The 19,430-nt window shown below is 45.6% G+C and overlaps 1 long non-coding RNA gene across 1 annotated transcript; it reads right to left on the bottom strand.

Moving 5' to 3' along the window:
* Positions 1-315: 315 nt before the first annotated feature.
* LOC110128519 (uncharacterized) lies at positions 316-11,703 on the bottom strand. Its single transcript, XR_002311197.2, has 3 exons — positions 11,345-11,703; positions 3,558-3,710; positions 316-3,427 (listed from the first exon to the last, which is right to left on the bottom strand). It is a non-coding gene; the product is annotated as an uncharacterized lncRNA (long non-coding RNA).
* Positions 11,704-19,430: the final 7,727 nt, after the last annotated feature.

Below are 19,430 nucleotides of genomic sequence, written 5' to 3'. Positions count from 1 at the left end.
CCCACAGGTGAGGGTAACCACCTTTAATATCAGTGACATCCCAGAGTGATGTCACCAATTTCACCTATTGCTGCTTCTCATAATGTCTAACTAGTGGCCAGATTTACACGTTTCTCAGTAAGTGCAGCATGACCTATTTTTGCAAGGAAACCTTTGATTCTGAATGCTGTTTCTGCAGTTTTGGTCCCTTTTCACTGCCCCACCCCCCCCCGGCGCGCCACCCCCCACCGCCGGATGCCTTCATGCCATTAATTGCGATCATTTTATCAAAGACCTTAGATGGGCAGATTGGCAGATCAATTCAGATAACCCTCATCTTACTTTATAATAGTTCTTGATTATTTTGGATGCTTGCTAGCAATCATCTGTTGCAGATTCACTGTTTATAACATGTGCTTATGTTGAAGTCTGCTTATTATCAACAATTATTGTGCTGAAATAGGTTATTATTTTCTTTTTAAAAGTTTAAACAAAGATAGATGTTAAAATTACTCTTTATTTTAAAAGCAGAATAAAGTTACTTTTCATTTAGTGAATATTAACACATAATTATGAAGATTATTTTGAATTTTGGGGCCATTGATGTATTTTGGGTGTTGGGGAGACAATACATCATAATTGTAGCAATAAATATCCATGTGAAAATGTAAGCAGCACAGAAATATTTTGAAAACGTCCTGGGTGGGATATGTGGCTCTGTTTCCTGAATGTTAGCTGAGAACTGACCAGGAAGATTCTTCTAGTGCGAGCACTTTAAGAAAACACCGATTAGTAAGAACTTAAGGAGATTTCCGAGTCAATCATGATCAATATAAATTACAAATTTGTGAAGTGCTGTGTAGGAAATAGTTTCATCACTCTTCTTCTTAAACCACAAAGCCATCAGTAGATCGCCTGGTAGCTGAGAGGCATGACCATGAACTGCACATTTGTTAGACTGCATCAATCCTCATGGCAGGCTTTGTGAAAGCCAGTATCATCACCATTTATAGATAAGAACTGCCAGCCCGGCTGGTGACCTCAGAGCAGGGAGAGGCTGAGCTCGCCCCCTCAGGCATGCTCGCTGCCTATGGCAAATCCCTGGCAGGCTTCGGACTCTGAAGGGGAAGATGCAGGTAGGAGGGTTAGATCTTAGGAGGGAAGTTGTGTGGTGTTCCTGGGCGTGTCCTTCTCTGTGCCTGAAGGGGGAACGGGGAAAGTGGACTGGATCGCTCTGCTCAAATGCAGCCAAAAATACGTTCCAAGCATGAGCTGAAACCTGGCTGTCCATCCAGCCCAAAGAGCACAAACCCTCTGAAGACCTGTGTATTCTCTTAAAAGTTCACGACTGGGCTTCCCTGGTGGCTTGGTGGTAAAGAAGCTGCCTGCCAATGCAGGAGACACAGGTTCGATCCCCCACCGGGAAGATCCTGCAGGCTGCAGAACAACAAATACTGAGCCCGTGCTCTAAATATGGGGAGCCACAACTACTGAGCCCTACAGCCTGAGCTCTGCATCAAGAGGAGCCCCCACAGTGAGACTCCCGCACACCATGCGTAGCGCTCGCCGCAGCTAGAGAAAAGCCCGCATAGCAACGAAGACCCAGCACTGCCAAATTGCATAAGAAATAACACTGGTAAAAGAAAGGAGAATTCTACATTATCTCGATTTAATAATATCTTTTCAAAAGCTCATGCAATTTTGTTTTCCATTGCATCGTTTATCTTTGTGGAATTAACGTTAAGATATTTCAAATTATAGCAGATTACAATGGGCACTTTTAGACTACGTCTGGCTTGCAGCCCCACCCAGCACATCTGTGACATCTGGGATAAAGATGTCCAGCTCTAGCTCGCTAAACCCAAAATACGTGAGGTGGTGCTTCTGCAGTAGAGTTTGAAAAGGTTAAAAACAAAAAGAAAAATCAATGCAACTTTCTCTTTAATGTTACAGAGTAGTGGGGGCAGTTGACCGGGACTTTCTGGTGTTTGAATGAGTGTCCTAAGTCCTTGAGCCCTCTCGGTCCAGCAAATCAGGGCGGCAGGTCAGCCTGCAGAGGGTGGGAGGAAAACCCACACGAGTTGGTTCCCTCTGCCGTGTGACTCTTCCTCTGGAGTCCGGCTCAGGGAACAGGGAGCCGTCTCGTCTTCATTTTCCCAGGGCAGCTGTGCTGGGAGGTTATTTTGAAAGGCAGGCAGTCCACGAAAGACACATAGACCCATGTGATGATAAGGTTAGGGCTTAATACAATGAATAACTTGCTCATTTTTTGAATTGAATAAATATAGTTCATTCTAGGCAAAGCTGCCTCTGTCATGCTGTCGGGGCCTATGAAAATTTGGATTATCACTTGTCTGTGGCAGCTTTAACTTTTCCAGTTACTTTTTTCTAATATTTTAATGTTTAGCATTCACAAACCCGCAGCCCGTGTCTTCTCCTGATGGCTCCTGTCTCTTTTGCATACCCTGCTTGCCCTATTGAGATTATTTTAGCAACTCTTCACACTTCTGCCCCTTTCACATGTCCTTGCTGGGGTGGAGGAGGAACTGGGATGTCAGAACCAGCAGGACCATGTTCTTGGGCAGAAGTATGCGAATTATACTTAAGCTCCCAGGAGGTTGGAAGTCCCCCCCACCCCACCCAGTCTCTTTCTGTCTCAATCTCATTGCCTCCCAAGATATTAAATCTACTTTTAGTTAATAACTTTTAAGGGTTTATATATTTTTTTCCAGTTGTTCAGTTGTTAAGTCATGTCCAACCGTTTCGTGACCCCCATAGACTGTAGCCTGCCAGGCACCTCTATCCATGGAATTCCCCAGGCAGGAATACCAGAGTGGGTTGCCATTTCCTTGTCCAGGGGATCTTCCTGACACAGAGATTGAACCAACGTCTCCTGCATTGGCAGGCGGGTTCTTTACTATTGAGCCACCTGGAAAGCTCCCTTCCCCCACCTCCCCAGAGTCTCCCCTATTTCCTTATTCACATCCAGCCACAGATTCAAGCCTAGCTGTATGGTCTTCACATCTGCTCCAACCTCACAGGTGAAAACTGGAGGCTGTTCTCAGATGTAGGAGACCGTTTGGTGATCTTTTCGGTAAATACAGCAGCGAGGAGGGGGAGAAAGAACAATATCTAATAGATCCAACTCCTGAGTCCAAGCAGACAGTTTAACCCTTGGGTCATCGCGTTTGTATTCCACTTATTGGATTGCTAATAGATTTTCTTCATTTGTGTGCGATGTTGCAAATGATGTGTGGAGGCCGGCCGGTTCTCCAGCGCCCGGACCAGAGGTCCACCTGTATGGAGCCGGCGTTAAAAGCTGCAGGAGCTGCTGCCTCCTGACGACATCCCATCTGTAGACTAGCGATCGCAGTCCTCGGGTGGCGGGTTTAATTATCGGCGCCGGCGATACCATCAGCAACTGTGTAATTGCGTGTCAGTTTCCTGGCTGTTGGGTATGAAAAGGGGAACCAGTGAAATGATGATTGTGGAAGCAGTAGACTCATATTTAAACAATTCAAAATGTGTAACTGGCAGTGTCATTAAACAGAGAGAGCCTGACCCCAGCTGTCACTTACTTTTCCTTATGCAGATTTGTTCATGCTGTCTGTCAAAGAGCTCCATGGGCTGAAATGGGACAGAAGAGGTGACATAATTCTCAGAGCAAAGAGGGCTGCTTGCCTTAACTCCGCAGAGGCGTTCTTTTAGCCTAAACAAATACGACTGCCAAACTGTAAATAAACCAAGACCATTACAGGAAATTCTATAGACTTTTGCTGATGAATACACAAAAGCAGAATATCAAACAGACATCCTCCCCTTAAACAATGTAAGTCAAAGCTGCCTGATTGCCAGATACTTAAAGAATAAGCACTGTGACAATTAGAAGGACTTCTTTTTGAAGAAGAAAATGAAATGACTCTTTTAATTGTAGACTAAAATTTTGAGGGCAAGGTGGAAAAAAAAATGTGGGGCTCATTTTGAAAAATGCTCGGTAGAGAAATGTGATTGGATGAAATTATGACACAGATTTCAACTTCAATCTGGCTTAGGTTGTAAGTTGTTATGGCCTCAGATACTTTGAATACAACTGAGAAAATTGAAATATACTATATAAACGAAGGTTAAAAATAGACCTGAGTGGCTTTCTAAGAAAGGTGGGTTAAGAAGTAAGGAACACTCAAATTTCTGCAAATGTAATTGCATAATTCTGCATCCCACCAATTACACACTTCCAGGAGATGGGAGAAATGCACATTTCCTCTCAAAAACTTCATTTACTGGTATTCGAAAAAAGAGCTGGATAATCAAGGGTTAAGTCTGCATGCATGCAAAAACAAACGAAAGGAGAGTTTATAAAATGAACTGTGGAGGTTAAGTGTGGGGGTTAAACTAACACAATGAACTGTGAACACAAAGAAAAATGTTTCTTTAATTTTTAAAATGTTTTCATTTCTCATAATAAACTGAACTTGCAGTTGCATACAAACAACATTATTTCATACCCTGAAGACACTGCAATTTAAAGCTTTTGGAACTCAAATTGATTCTGGAAGCAATGCTATAACTACAGAGGCGCCGTGGCAATCGTGATCTTCTGAAGGGCATCAAACTGCACCTCGAGTAGCACATTTGAAAGCAAACACGGGCTCGTGTGCACACACAGGTAGGAGGCATTTAAAACAGGGTCAACATTGCATTTATTTCTAGTTTCAAAGGCAAAGTTACTGATTTCCTCACAGGCTAATGGAAGCCATATTAATTGCCACGGTACATTCAGATTTGAAAGTAATAAATAGGCACATATTAAATCCTCTAAGGATTAATTTGTATTTTATCAGCTGTGAAAAGGGCAATTTTTTACATATCTCGACTTAAGAGGTAGCCTTATTAGGCGTTCATTGGAAAACAAATTCTGCATATATTTTGTAGCAAGGTTTAAAAAAAATCGTTTTTTCCTCCTCAAAAGTAGTAGGGTGCAACTAGGGAAGCAATTAGTATTTATATCCTAGACAAACACAGTGTTGGAGTGTTCTGACTTTTAAATATTTGTATGGCTAGTTAAGGGAAAGGATGATAGATAATGGTGCATTGTTATATATTTTGTCATACTGGACACAGGGGTGTTTAAGGGGCCTCGGACAACATTGCGCGCCTGTTGTGTGTGAATTGTCAGGTATGGTGACAGTTATTTATTTTCATGTGGAGAGCATCCAGAAACGCTAACGTTCCTGTTGGGTTGGCCGTGAAGCAGTAGGTGGAAGGTGCCCTTCATGCGGTCCCACGGCCAAATCACTGGTGGCTGGTGGAGAGGCCTGGGGCCTTGGCTGGTGTTGGTGAAATCTCTCTCCGTGGGCATGGCCGGTGGGTCTTCACTCTCATTATCTCTGGGAAGTGGGGCCATCAGAAAAGAGCCCACTTTCCTATGTCTAAGCAAGGGATAAAAGCTGAAAATATTCAACAAACCCATATTTCTGATCACTCTTTCCTTTAGAGGACTGTTTATCACATGTTCACTCCCAAAATGTTAAGTGGTCCAGTTAAATCAAGGAACTAGGTGAAAAAGAAAGGTCAGACTTCGCTGGTGGCGCGGGGGTTAAGAATCAGCCTGCGGATGCAGGGAACATGGGTTTGATCCCCCATCTGGTGGATCCCACATGCCTCGGAGCAGCTAAGCCCAAGAGCCACAACTACTGAGCCCACACGCTTGGAGTCTGTGCCCCGCTGCGAGGGAAGCCACTACAGCGAGAAACCCACGCTCCGGCAACTCGAGAGTGGCCACTGCTGTCCGCAACTGCAACGAAGATCCAACATAGCCAAAAAATTAACAAGAAAACTGTCCTCTGCAACATGCATCCTCGAATGGCTTGTCTGGTTTTATTTGAAAGTTCCCTAGAGAGATCACTCCCACAACTTCTTCTGGAAGTCTGTTCTGCAGTCTAATAGATCTTATTGTCAAATGCTTTGTTAAACTTTTACTGGAAGATGTGTATTGCACTCAGCATTGGCGGTTCTTGAAATTCTATCAGGGAAGTGCAATCAAATTGGTCTCCCATGACTTGCTCTTTGGTTGACGTGGAATGGGTTCCCCTCTGCTTCTGGCATTTTCCACAGAGAGAGTGATGGACTTGCCTCCCCTTCCCTTCCCTTCAGCCTCCTACAGGCACCCTGCTCATCATCAGGAAGCTCGTGTCTCAGGGAGCGTGGCCCGTGATTTTGTTTCAATTTTGCAAAATCGTGCCACATGAATTTAAACTTCTAGAGATGGAACATGCCTAGCCTTTCGTGCTAGAAATCCCTAATCTGGGCGGTGGTACCCATTCGCTGGGGTTCAGCTTCCGTGCTGTGGCCTGGCCCTCTCCTCCCTTTTGAATGACTTTGTATGACTGAGCTATTTTAAATGGTTCTGCTCTGCTTCCAGTTTGCTGCTGAACTGAAAAAGTTTTTATTTGCAAATAAATAAATAGCTTACTCCCCTGGCTCTTCCAGGAATTTGCATCTTCTATGTTCCCTTCTTCTGGATGCTCCAGCAGCCTTTTGACTAATGAGGTGAACTTAAGAGAAGTCCTTGGCTGGTTGTCCAGTGTGGTTGGCCATGGTGGTGACAAGTGTGAATTGCAGGCAAGGCAAATGGTCTCACATAGTTGCTTCTGCTTGGCCAGTAAGCCGGTTCTGCTCAGGCTCAGGCCACAGATAACTTCTATCACCATAGATTAACAGGATTCCAGCAAAGTGTTAACTGCCCATTATCAGGTGTCATCACACAGTCAAGAGTTACTCAGTACTAATGATCTTAGGTGTTGGTACTTGACTGTCCTTTGTAAGGAGAATACAGGTTTAAAATGAATGAGTTTCAATTCTGCCTCTTTGAGCCAAATCCCTACCAATCTACAGAAAAGAGCATGTGACATATTTGACCCATGGGCTCCCTAGAAGATTATTTTTCAATGAAAGATTTAAAGGAGAAACAAACAAAACAGGGAAAAAATCCCCAAAATTCTTCCATAAGCACCAGGCTTTCTCAAGAACCCAGTGGCTTATAGACTCTTTGTCTCAAAGTGTGGTCAGACTACCTGGGGGCCTCCTTCTCTGTCATTTCTACTTCCCAGTCTCCCTGGCCTCCACCTGTGCCCCCAGCTGCTCTAGACTCAGGTTCTGATATGCTCAGGAACTGACTCCTCCTGAATGTGGGGTCCCAGGGAGGGGCACCGGCCAGTAGGGTGCCCAGGGGCCCAGGTGATGGGGTTCTGGAGGGACACGGCCTTATCTGCTGACCCTGGAGACCCATGTCTGAGAGATGACTGTCCAGGAGTCTCAGCATTAGCGGTAACACCTGAACTATTTTCTTCCGATTGGGAAATTGGCATAATCATGTGGTTTGTTCATTTCATTTCTGGCATTACTACTCTGTGGGAACAATAACAAACCCCGCTGGAGCATATTGAGGTGGTCATGATGAACTCTCTAGACTGGATATCTTCATGGAGTCTATTGACTTACCCATGAATTGTATGAGAATTGCTGAAGCTGCTGTTTAGACCTTGCTGGGGACCTGAAACTCTATTCAGCTGAGATGCATCAGCCAGGAGCGTGGCCATCTTGTCTCAGCAGCGTTCTCCCAGCCACAGACCACCAGGGCTGAGAAAAGACGTGTCTTCCTCTGCTGAAACACTTGACCACCTTTCCTATAAGAGCATGCCATTGTAAGACACATCTGTGTACAAGATAGCATGCATTTTGAGGCACATATTCTTTTTTATTTCTGTATCAAACAGGATATCTGGCATCCTGGCTAGTTAACTGATGAGATGAAACTGGGTTCACCATCCTTCTTTATTATGCTTTGGGTTTTCCTCATCATGCGCTTCCTCAGAGGACAGAGACAAAGAACTACCTTTTCACAAGGACAAGGTGTGAACTGACTGCATTTGAAATGCCACCCTCAGTGACTGCAGTCAATGTTTTAAGTGTGGAGCAGTCACACACTAAAATGACTCAAGAAACACACTTCGTAGAGAGATTACTATTGCTTCTCTATGGCAATGCAATATTTAGAAAGAAGCATACTTTCCCTAAACTTTACCCACTTGTATGCATGTAAAATAATTTTTTCCCTAGAAATCTATATTCTGGGTATATATTGTCACCTGTGTGTGTGTGTGCTAAGTCGCTTCAGTTGTGTCCAACTCTTTGTGACCCTATGAACTGTAGTCTGCCAGGCTCCTCTGTCCATGGGATTCTCCAGGCAAGAATACTGGAGTGGGTTGCCATGTCCTCCTCCAGGGGACCTTCCTGACCCAGGGAGCGAACCCAGGTCTCCTGTGTGTCCTGAATTAGCAGGTGGGTTCTTCACCACCAGTGCCACCTGGGAAGCCCATATCATCACCTAAGTATTGCTAAAAGTTTCCTTCCAAGTTGTGTGAGTCTTAGCTTCATTAGTATTTTATAATTTAAGGCAGCTTTGCAATTACTTTTCATTTTTTTTTCTGCTTACAAGGAAAATTCAGGCTTCTCACAGAAAATTCTCAATGTATAGAAAAGTAGGAAGAAGCAGCACTTGTCCTCAATTCTATCCACCGAAGGCTCTCTAGCAGAGGGTTGTATTTTTGGCTAATGTGATAAGCTTTTAAAGTTTCAAAAACGATGTTTCAAACTAGTACAGTTTTTATCCTCTCATCTTAAGATATTTGTAAGTTCATTTTAAAAGCTTTCCATATGATCGATGAAGTGCCCAAGATTTACTGGGAATACCTTTATTCATTCATCTTTAACGTTTCCTGAAAAGCCTGAATTTAAGCTCTGTGTGAGTGCTGACACCATTTTTCATTTCATCAGGAATCTGTTTAGCTTTCATCCGGGCTGACATATCAGGACCAGATGAAGGGAGTGGAGGACCCCAGGCCCACCCAGTGCCAGAAGGGTACCAAGGTCCGGCAGAGGTTGCCAGCCCAGGCCCATGTGCCTGGGGTCTGTATCGCATAGAGGGAGCCCTGCATGGATTTCCACGTGGCAGCAGGCCCTGGGTGTAGTCAGCTATGAGGCCACTGTGTCTGCTTGCAAGCCCCACACCTAAACCTCAGATAGGGTCCACTACTTAATTGTGTGCATTTTGGTTTCTGACAAATTTGGAAAGAATTGTGGCTGGTCTGGCCAAAGGCATGGGTTTGTTTTACAAGGATATTTGTAGAAATAACTTGGATGAAAAAGATTCATTTAAGACTGTTGTCATCTCTCTTATCAGCCACCCAAAGTCCTGCCCATCAATTTGGGGGCTTTTACTGAAATCTCAGAACACATCATCTAATGAAAAAAGTCAACTGCAGAGGAAAGCTGTGCCAACAATGTGGGTATGTGAAGAGGTGACAAGTCTGGAAGAAAAGTCAGAGGGGTCGGTCCCCAAGCCCACCAGGCAGTTTCTTCCAGGGGGTGAGTCGTGGCCGAGGGAGTGATCATGGGCGTGATGTAGGTTGCATGTCATTGTCTCTAAGGACACGCATGTTCAGTAACATCAGAGAGCACACACTTGGACTCGGGGGTGTGGGCAGGAAGGACTGAGAGATGCTCCATTTTCAGGGAGGTCAGGAGCAGACATGAGGACCTAAAGCAGAAAACCTGGGCCTTCTCTCTATTCAGGGGCAACATTCTGCCCCATCCAGCGTCTCCAGCAAGGAGTGTGAGGTCAGAGATGTCACCCCCGGTCACTGGGGCGGCTGTCCACACTTTGGACAGGCTGTGTGTCTGGAATCTGAGCACCCGTGGCCAGCTGTCCACACACTTGGGGAGAGCAAGTGGGAATGCTTGCCCCAGGCTGCCACAGGGTGCCCACTGGGCCCTGACTTGGTACCACGTTTAGACCAGAGCATCGTGGGATGCAGGGGTGGGGGGACCGACTCGGGGAAGCAGGTGCAGGGCCCCAGCAGCACTGAGCTGCCATCAGCCCGTGGGGTCCGGAGCCGGGAGAAAGCCCCCGGGGTCATCCAACCAGGAGGAAGCAAGCTGAAGGCGAATGCAGAAGCAGCTCAGCACAAACGGAAGGCGTGTGTGTGCCTGTGCATGTGTGTGTGTGTACGTGTGTGTGTGCATGCGTGTGTGTACGTGTGTGTGCATGCATGTGTGTACGTGTGTGTATGCATGTGTGTGTACGTGTGTGTGTGCATGTGTGTGTACGTGTGTGTACGTGCGCGTGTGCACGCATGTGTGTGTACGTGTGTGTGCATGCATGTGTGTGTATGTGTGTGTGTGCATGAATGTGTGTGTGCATGCATGTGTGTGTGCGTGTGTGTGCATGCATGTGTGTGCGTGTGTGTACGTGTGTGTGCATGCATGTGTGTACGTGTGTGCATGCATGCACGCGTGTGTGCATGTGTGTATACGTGTGTGCATGCATGTGTGTGTATGTGTGCATGCATGCATGTGTGTACTTGTGTGCATGCATGCATGCATGCGTGTGTACATGTGTGTGCATGTATGTGTGTACGTGTGTGAGTGCATGTGTGTGTGTGTGCCTGTGCATGCATGCATGTGTGTGTACGTGTGTGTGCATGCATGTGTGTGAGTAAGGAGAGCAGTGAGTGTATGAGACCAAGGGGGGACGAGGACACACGTTGTCTTCCGCAGAGGTCTTTTGACTCCACATTATTTTGGAAGAAATATTTATCCTTCAGGGCTTTGAAGAGGTTGTGAGAGCAGCGTTTTCACAGCACGTGCACACACACATGCAACATATGTGTGTAAACACATGCATGTGTGTGTGTAGGTGTGCATGTAACTGTGTTCCTATTTTTATAGAAATAGGGACAGTTTATTAAGAAAAGTTAGAAATAAACAATGTAAGGTCTTACTGTATAGCACAGGAGCTATATTCAATATTTTCAGATAAAGCAGAATGGAAAAGAGTATTAAAAAGGATTATATACGTGTATAATTGAGTCACTTTGCTCTGGAGCAGAAATGAACACAGCATTGAAAATCAAATATGCTTCAGTAAAAAAAAAAAAAAATTAAAAAAGAAAAGTTAAACGCTGCTCTCACAATTTCTTCAAACCCCTGAATGATATATATTTCTTCTGAAATAACGCATACTCAGAAGACATCCGTTGGAAACAACGTGGGTAGGTGTCCCCGCTCGGTCTCGTAGACACACCGTTCTCCTTCCTCAGACCCTGACTCCGGGTCCAAGTGTGGCAGCTGGCGCACAGCCATGTCATAACACACGTCACACACGTATAACTCCTCCAAACCTACCGATCGGCCCCTCCGTGGTTCCCCACTTTAGTTTTCTCAGAAGGAAAATCTGTTCCCCCGAGGAGAAGCGAACCTCGCATAGACTTTTAACAGCCTCAGCACAAACGATGTAGTCACTTACATGAGTTTCCTTGTAAAGCCCTTGCCTGGTTCCAGTCTCTTGCCTCGCGCTTGGATCAATAAGGTGCTATTCGCTTCTGCAGCCTCGGCCAGTGGTTTCCTGCTTTTGAATGAGTTGTTGAATCAAACATCGGGTGGGCAGCCATCCACTTCTCCATCCACCTTTGACTTGTGGACACGGAGTAGCCAGCAGCCCTGGGGGAACCTCTGCCTGTCCGGGGTAGGTTCAGGATAAACCTTCTAATCCATCTTCTCCGTCTGATTCTTCTTGCCTTCCCTTCCCCTGTATCGTTCCTGCTCTGCGATGTCTTGCCTGTGACACCTACAGACAGAGGAACCATAACACACCGCCTTCTGTCTTCAGTCTGGGATGGCCTCTGCCCTTTTCCCACGCTCAAGTCCCCTCCTTGCTGCTCTCTGCACTCCCTCGGGGCATAGTTTTGGGAATACAACGTGCTTCAAGGCCTGGGGCAAGTTCTCCCATCAACATCCTGCCAAGTCCCCGAATTTGGAGTCTCTGGTTCAGTTGTGTCCCCAACACCAAAGGCCAAATGCTAGCCTCGGAACATACCCTGGTGAAACTTAATGTTGTAGACGTTCTCAGCTTAAATCAGCCTTGACTCACAGTTGGTGCTTGTTCAGTTGATTTAATTTACTTTTCATTTCAATTTTTTAAGAACATAAATCTGATAAACTGTCATGAAAACCAACACTCTTTGTTATTTACAGTTAAGCTCTTCCCCTACTTGCTTAAGAAAGCAGTGTGCTTGGGTTTCTTGCTGTAAATCGAGATGGTGATTTTAAAAAGCAGGTGTGTTAATTATTGGGTCTCTGACTTTTGTGGAATTGTGAAAGAAGCTGAAGAGACAGATAGAAAGTTTACAAAGGACAGCATTCAGCCAGGATCCTTTCAATTGCAAATTACCGAATCCTGTGTTGTAAATCCTTACAGGATAGTAGGAATTCAACAGGATTGGTCAAGGAATTTGGCTGGATCTGAGTTGAGCCTGTGTCACTGGAGATCTTCTTTGCCTTTTTTATCTGTGGGTTTTCTTCTATTTGGCTTCATCCTCCCTGCCCCAGTTTAATAGAAAATATGGCCACTCACATCAAAGACTGGTAGCTTCAGAGAGAGGAGAGCTAACACCTTGGAGAGAGCTCCATTCAGCCTGGCGTGGGTACCACAGCTAATCACAGGACCAGTTATAATGCTGGGGGGCGTGGTGCTCCAAAGGCCTGGGCCTGCTGGAGGCCACCCCTGTGCTGGTGGGGAAGGGGTTAGACCTGGGCACCCCATGGACTGATGCTGAAGCTGAAGCTCCAATACTTTGGCCGCCTGATGAAAAGAATCAGCTCATTGGAAAAGGGCAGATTGAGGAAGATTGAGGGCAGGAGGAGGATGGGATGGTTAGATAGCATCACTGACTCAAAGGTTATTGATTTGAGTGAGCTCTGGAAGGTAGTGGAGAACAGAGGAGCCTGATGTGCTGCTGTCCGTGGGGTCTCAGTGAGTCGGACAGGACTTAGCAACTGAACTACAACAACAACCCCATGGAATAGATCCTGTAGGAAAAAGGAGTTCTGTTCTCAAAATATAATCTCTTCTAGCTGTTGGGGAAACTGACTGGAGATCAACCCTCCAGGCATCAAGGGTCAGGAGAGATGCAGCCTTTGCCTCTGAAGATGCTGATACCTGGGCAACACAAGGACTTCCGCTCCCCTCGGTTCTTATATTAAGTGGAAGTACTTAACAGCCCTTTACTTGCATATCATCCGTACCTTATGACTTGGATTAACACCTTCATTTACCTAAATTCTGAAGACACCTGGTTGCACTGTACCACATTTGACCTTGGCTAATGGCATCTACTCATTAGCACCTCATGGATCTAGTCAATAAATAATGAAATATATTACATCGACTCCTAAGAAAATCATGTTTTCTTTCATTAAATATTGGAGCAGGAAAATTGTCACATCAGTTGTTATAGGTTGAACATAATCCCTTGTAAACTCAATAGGTAAATCTCTGCATTCTCGAGTTCACCCAATATTAACTTCAAACCAAATCAAAGGATTCCTTGGCAATGGTTGTGAATATTTTTTGTTCATGAGTATTATGAGGACCCATACCTGTGCATGTAGACAGGTAAACATGCATACCTGTACATGCATGTTCCAGGTGAACTTCTAAATAGACTTGACAATTTTTGAGTCTTCCTAACATTTTTTTGTTTCAAAATTTTGCAAAGCTATGAATTTTCCCCCTCCTTTTATACAAAAGAGAAGGGTTTCCCTTTTCCTGCCCATGAGCTGGGTTATAGTTAATGAAGGCTTGGGAGGAGGAACAGAATCGGTGGGGTGTGACCAGAGATTAGTCTTTAAAACACAGCTAAACATTTTGTCCTGGTTTTGCTGCTTGCTGGTCTCCTGCTGGGCCTCCTGCAGAGACCACGGTGTCAGAGCCCAGTCCCACCGCTGCCCTGGGCAGCAGAGTTGAGCTGGTGGCTGGCGAGTGTGGGTGGTGCGTGGGGTGGGAGGCCTTCCGGGGCCAGAGCCTTCTGCTGATCAGATGGTATCCTGGGCTCTGATCCCCAGGGGCTTCACTGTCCTTCCTTGGGAAGGAAGGCACCGTCCTCTGAAGGAGGCGGGTCAGGAAGGGAAGCCATGGGAAACGTCTTCCTGGTGGCAAAGTCATGGGAGGAGCCTGGGCAGAGGGGCCACTGACAGAGGAGAATATAGACCTGCCAGGGGCTCGGCAGTAAAAGAATCAACCTGCAATACAGGAGCCACAGGAGATGTGGGCTCGATCCCTGGGTTGGGAAGATCCCCTGGAGGAGGGCATGGCAGCCCACTCCTGTATTCTTGCCTGGAGAAACCCCATGGACAGAGCTCCCTGGTGGGCTACAGTCCATGGGATCGCAAAGACTTGGATGCAACTCAAGCGACTTAGCATGTACGCATGCACAGATCTGCTGGGTATAGGACCCCGTGTCCTGCTAGTAAAGGGCTTCTAGGCAGAAGTAGCAAAGAGGCCATGAACCTGAAATAGGCCACGTGGCTGCGGGGCCGGTGAGGCTCCCAGCCGCTGTTGGGAAGGAGGTTTGGGGACGTGGCGCGACTTCAAGTTGTCTTGAGACATGGGCTCTGCAGAGGACACGGGTCAGGCTGTAGGCAGCAGAACCAGGAGAAGCAGGAGGTCTCTGTTCCCTGAGTGAAGTTCAGACACAGAGGATGCCCGGCTGCCCTCTTGCCAGGAAGCTTAAAGCGGAGAAGAGGTGCTCAGGCAGCCAAAAGAGCATGGCTTCTCTAGTTGAAAGCAAGAAAAAGCAGCTCTGGTGTCCAAAAGCAAAAAGGGAATTTCTTGGCAGGACCTGGGGGCCCCAGGGATCTGGTGGGTAGGCTGGAAGGTGAACTGGTTTCCCCGGAAACCTGGAACCGAGGAGCCCGGGGTCTTCTCCCAGCAGGGCCTCTGACGAGGTGCAGATACCACTGTCCTCAGGAGCAAAGTCCAGAGCCCCTGTTTGCAGGTTTCTGGGAAGGAGGGTGACTATCCTCTGTGGGGGGAGGCAGTGGCTCTAAAGGAAATCTGGGTGCTTCGGGGAAGGGTGTGGGGAGTGGGCAGCCCAGAGCCCTGGGTCCACCCAGCTGCCCTTTGAAGTTGCCTTCCTGCAGGTCCCTCTGGGAGGCTTACTTTTCTTGAATTCTTTGCTGTTGTGCTTTTTTCCCCCTTGAATTGGGCTTGGACTCGCTGTTGGGGTGCCTGTAGATCTGTTAGGCAGGAAGTTGGCCGAGAGCAAGGAGAGGAGGATCCTTCAGCTAAATGTCCAATGATGGCCTAATTCCATGCAGCTGTTCACCAGCCCCGCATCAAATACACCCCATCCGTGCTCCAAAACAGTCAGGGAACCGGAAACAGCCCCACGCCTGCCCGTGCACTGGCCGACTGGTGGACTTTCCCGCCTCTGGCACAAGTGCACACCTCTCACTATCCTCTACTAAAGTAACCTTCGGCACCTGCCGGACTCATGCACCGCTCATAAATATTCCATGAATTGTTGCTGTTGTTCAGTTGCTAAGTCATATCTGACTCTTTGTGACCCTGTGGACTCTAGCCCACCAGGTTCCTCCGGCCTCCACTATTTTCCATGTTTGCTCAAACTCATGTCCGCTGAGTCGGTGATGCCATCCAACCATCTCATCTTCTGTCGTCCCCTTCTCCTCCTGCCTTCAACCTTTCCCAACATCAAGGTCTTTTTCAGAGTCAGCTCTTCACATCAAGTGGCCAAAGTATTGGAGCTTCAGCTTTAGCATCAGTCCTTCCAATGAATATTCAAAGTGGATTTCCTTTCAGATTGACTGGTTTGATCTCCTTGCTGTCCAAGAGACTCTCAAAGAGTCTTCTCCAGCACCACAATTTGAAGGCATCAGTTCTTCAGTGCTCAGCCTTCTTTATGGTCCAACTCTCACATCCATACATGACTACTAGAAATTATTTGTTGTTAGTTGCTAAGTCATATCCAACTCTTTTACAACCCCATGGACTGTAGCCCACCAGGCTCCTCTGTCCATGGAATTCTCCAGGCAGCAATACTGGAGTGGGTTGCCATTCACTTCTCCAGGGGATCTTCCCACCCAGGGATGGAACCTGTGTCTCCTGCATTGCAGGCGGATTCACTGACACCAGGGAAGCCCACTGGAAATTGTAAGAGACTGAACTGTGGGAAGGACATGTGCAGCAGAGCATTTTGTTATATAACCTGCAGCTGTCATTCAAGACTGTCAATCAACTGACCCTCCGGGATTATGCAAATGATCTTGCCTTAAAAACTCTATAACCCAAACTTCCGGTACCATTGCCCTCCTTGGCCTCTCTCTTGAGGTGTTCTCTCTGTTATTTCTTCCTTATCTTCAATAGACTTTCTTGCAACTGGTAAGATCTCAGATTCTTCTTTGTAGCCTTACCAAGAATGGAGGCCCAAAAGATCTGGATCCCCTTCGCTAAGAGATCCAGAGGGCCTGACTCCTCAAGCGGGGCCAGGAAGCCGTCGCCTACATGGAGCATGATGTTTCCTGCGTTCCCCAGGAGCCGGGTGGACGGCTCAGGCCCACCCGTGATCTGCTGTGAGAGCAATGGTGCTGGGCTGTGCCTGCGGGGCCAGGAAGGAGATTCCCTTCTCTGTGGCTTGCTGCATCCAGGCTGATGTGCTGAAGAAAGGCAGTCATGACTCCAGAAGCCAGAGCGGGTCCATGTCAGCCTTTGGCCGGAGTAACCTTCATCCCTGCAGGCGGGACCCGTCTCTGGAGCCGGAAGGCTCTGCTCTGTCCGGTTTCGTCACTGTTTACTGCGGTGCACAGGCTTCCCCGCTGGCTCAGCTGCTAAAGAATCTGCCTACAACGCAGGAGAACTGGGTTTAGTCCTTGAGTTGGGAAGATCCCCTGGAGAAGAGAATGGCTCTCTACTCCAGTATTCTTGCCTGGAGGATTCCATGGACAGAGGAGCCTGGTGGTCTACCGTCCAGGGGGTTGCAGAGAGTCAGACGCAACACTACCACTGCACAGAGGGGAAAACACCATGAAGAGCTCCGTGACTTTGGGAGAGAGTTTGGCTTTCTCTGCTTCCTTCCAGTCTTAAGGGGATGAGCAGGCGCCCTGTGCGACCTGCTCATCCCTGGTGTCCCCAGCACTTCCCACCAGCCCCGTGGATGGATGGACTAGAGGAAGCAGAAGCCTAAGGGCTTATCAAGCAACCTAATCCCACAGGAGAAGACACGAGAAACTTTGCTTATGAGCAAAAGCAAATATCATTTAACTCCAACCAGTATAGGACAAATAAGGAACGTGTCTTGTCAGGATCCAGATGAAAACACACCAGTGCACTTCATCCCATGTCAACACGTCATCTAAAGTACGTAAGAAGGGATTTTGTGCCAACAGATGATGGAAGGAGACAGACCTTAAATCACTGGCCTCTATTTGAACTTGCAAATCTTTTTAATTTTGAAAGTATTTAAGCCAGTAAGGTTCATAAATGTACTCACAACAGTTTGACAGAGGAGAGAAGTCGCCGAGCAGGACAAATATTTTCATAATGGTTTTGCTTTATTTCATTCCTTTAAATACCAAGTAATAATATTTTTTAATGTTTTTGTAAACATGAGATGTTTTAATGCTTGAAAAATTGTATCTCATAAATAAGCTTTATTATCTGTCAAAAAGGATGAAAATATAACTTTACATTTCTGTTTTAAGGTAATTTTAGTGCCTATTAGCTATAAAGTAAGAGTTATATATAATTTAGAGTATGTAGTCACTCGAAACAACTTGACATTTTCACACAAACAGAGAACCGTAATAATAGCCCTGGGATTTCACTGGAAGTATGCGCCACTACAGGATATTAAAATAACTTACGGTGCATTGTAATTCTTGTTTTGTATTTGTCCAAGTAGTTGTGAGCAGGCTATAAAGTAGTAAAATAAAAACCTACGCTCTGACTCCAGTCCTGCCGCTTTCTTAAAGTAATAGTCGCCTTTTCAAATTAGGTGTGATTAACCTCATTGACATTTCTGGGTGTCATCTTTGACTTTTTCTTTTTTCATATTTTCTGTTTCGATGGCCAGTTCTATCTGTCTCAGCTTCTTATTGAGACACTGTAATTATTCCTCGAAGATTAAAGTGCTGATGGTGGGTAGCGGCGATTCTGCTCGCAATTGACCGAGGGTAAATTACTTGTTGCTTTGAAGAGGTAGGAGACAAAGAAAGAGATTTTCGCTGCGAACAAAACGAACAGGCAAAAGCAGGACTCTTAGTAGTGGTTTTGCCTGTTGTTTCTTAATTTGTGAATATAAAGAAGATTCAGCAGATCAGTGCGAAGCTGAAAGTGTTTAGCAAGCTGAAATACAGACAGGGGGTATGCCCGTAAACGAAATGGGAGAACATTAGATCTTCCTTTGCTAGCTTAGAGGAAGGATCATTTGGATGCGGTGCATTTTAAGTGTATCTTTGAGGAATCTGTGAGAAGAGTATTTTGTGACTATTTTAATCCAGATGTAAGGACAATATTTAACCTACTTAAGAGAAAAAGCCATTTACTGCATCATTTATAGAGCTGACATATAATTATGCTTGCCTCATTAAAGCATGCCCAACATTATCCTCTTTCTGGCAACGCATATCGCCGTCTGCCCTTGAATGGAATGAAAAGGCATTTCTTTAAAATACTCCTTAATTGTACTTTTGCATTAATTTTGATTGGCTTTTTGCCCACTGCTAAGGTCTCAGTATCATTTGGAGCCGAAACACAATAAATGAAAATTCTTCCACAATAACTAACCCTGTGCCTCAATATTATTCCTGAGAGAAAGACCAAGGAAGAAATCGTTTTTGTGTGGTTAAAGATGGGTGCCATTTATAATCTACATATTGCAATTAAAACCACTCAAGGATTTGACTTCTGTTAATTTTAATTGAAGTGGTATGTGGGTAGGGATTAGGTGAATGCGCAGATGTGCACAAAAATTAATATGAACCTGGAGAAATGTCTTTTTTCCATAAAAGGACTGACCAAATGTTCACAGATGGAATTTGAGAGGACCCTTATTGAATAAACCAGTAGGGCTCACTTGGGCCATTTCTGTAGCAATTCCACATACTTTATGTTGAAAGAGACATGGCCCTTTCTTTTTCTTTATAAATTATTCTCAAGCCTGATTAGTTAATGTCTTTAATTTGCATTAGTGCACCTAAATGAAAGTAAAAACAAATTAGTCCTATAAATGTACTTTATAGATGGTGGTTTAGGAGGTCGGTAATTCTCAGCTAACAGATATTAATTAGGAATATTAACCACAGAAGTCTCTGGTGTCAACTGAAATGCTAAGGATAAATGTAAAACAGAAAAGAGAGAAGAGAAAACTGTTTTTGGAGTTGTATGTAACTTTTCAAATATAAGGAGTTATGAAGAGTTTGGAACGATGAGGCAAAAAAAAAAAAAAAACACAACTGAAAAAATGCATGTATTTCTTTCTGGTATTTCTGAAAATTAATGTAGTGACTGTCTCAGAACAGGTGTGCAATAAAACATG

The sequence above is a fragment of the Odocoileus virginianus genome, chromosome 7 (assembly GCF_023699985.2).
Source record: "Odocoileus virginianus isolate 20LAN1187 ecotype Illinois chromosome 7, Ovbor_1.2, whole genome shotgun sequence".
Taxonomy (NCBI): domain Eukaryota; kingdom Metazoa; phylum Chordata; class Mammalia; order Artiodactyla; family Cervidae; genus Odocoileus; species Odocoileus virginianus.
This window is presented reverse-complemented; position numbering and strand designations above follow the sequence as displayed.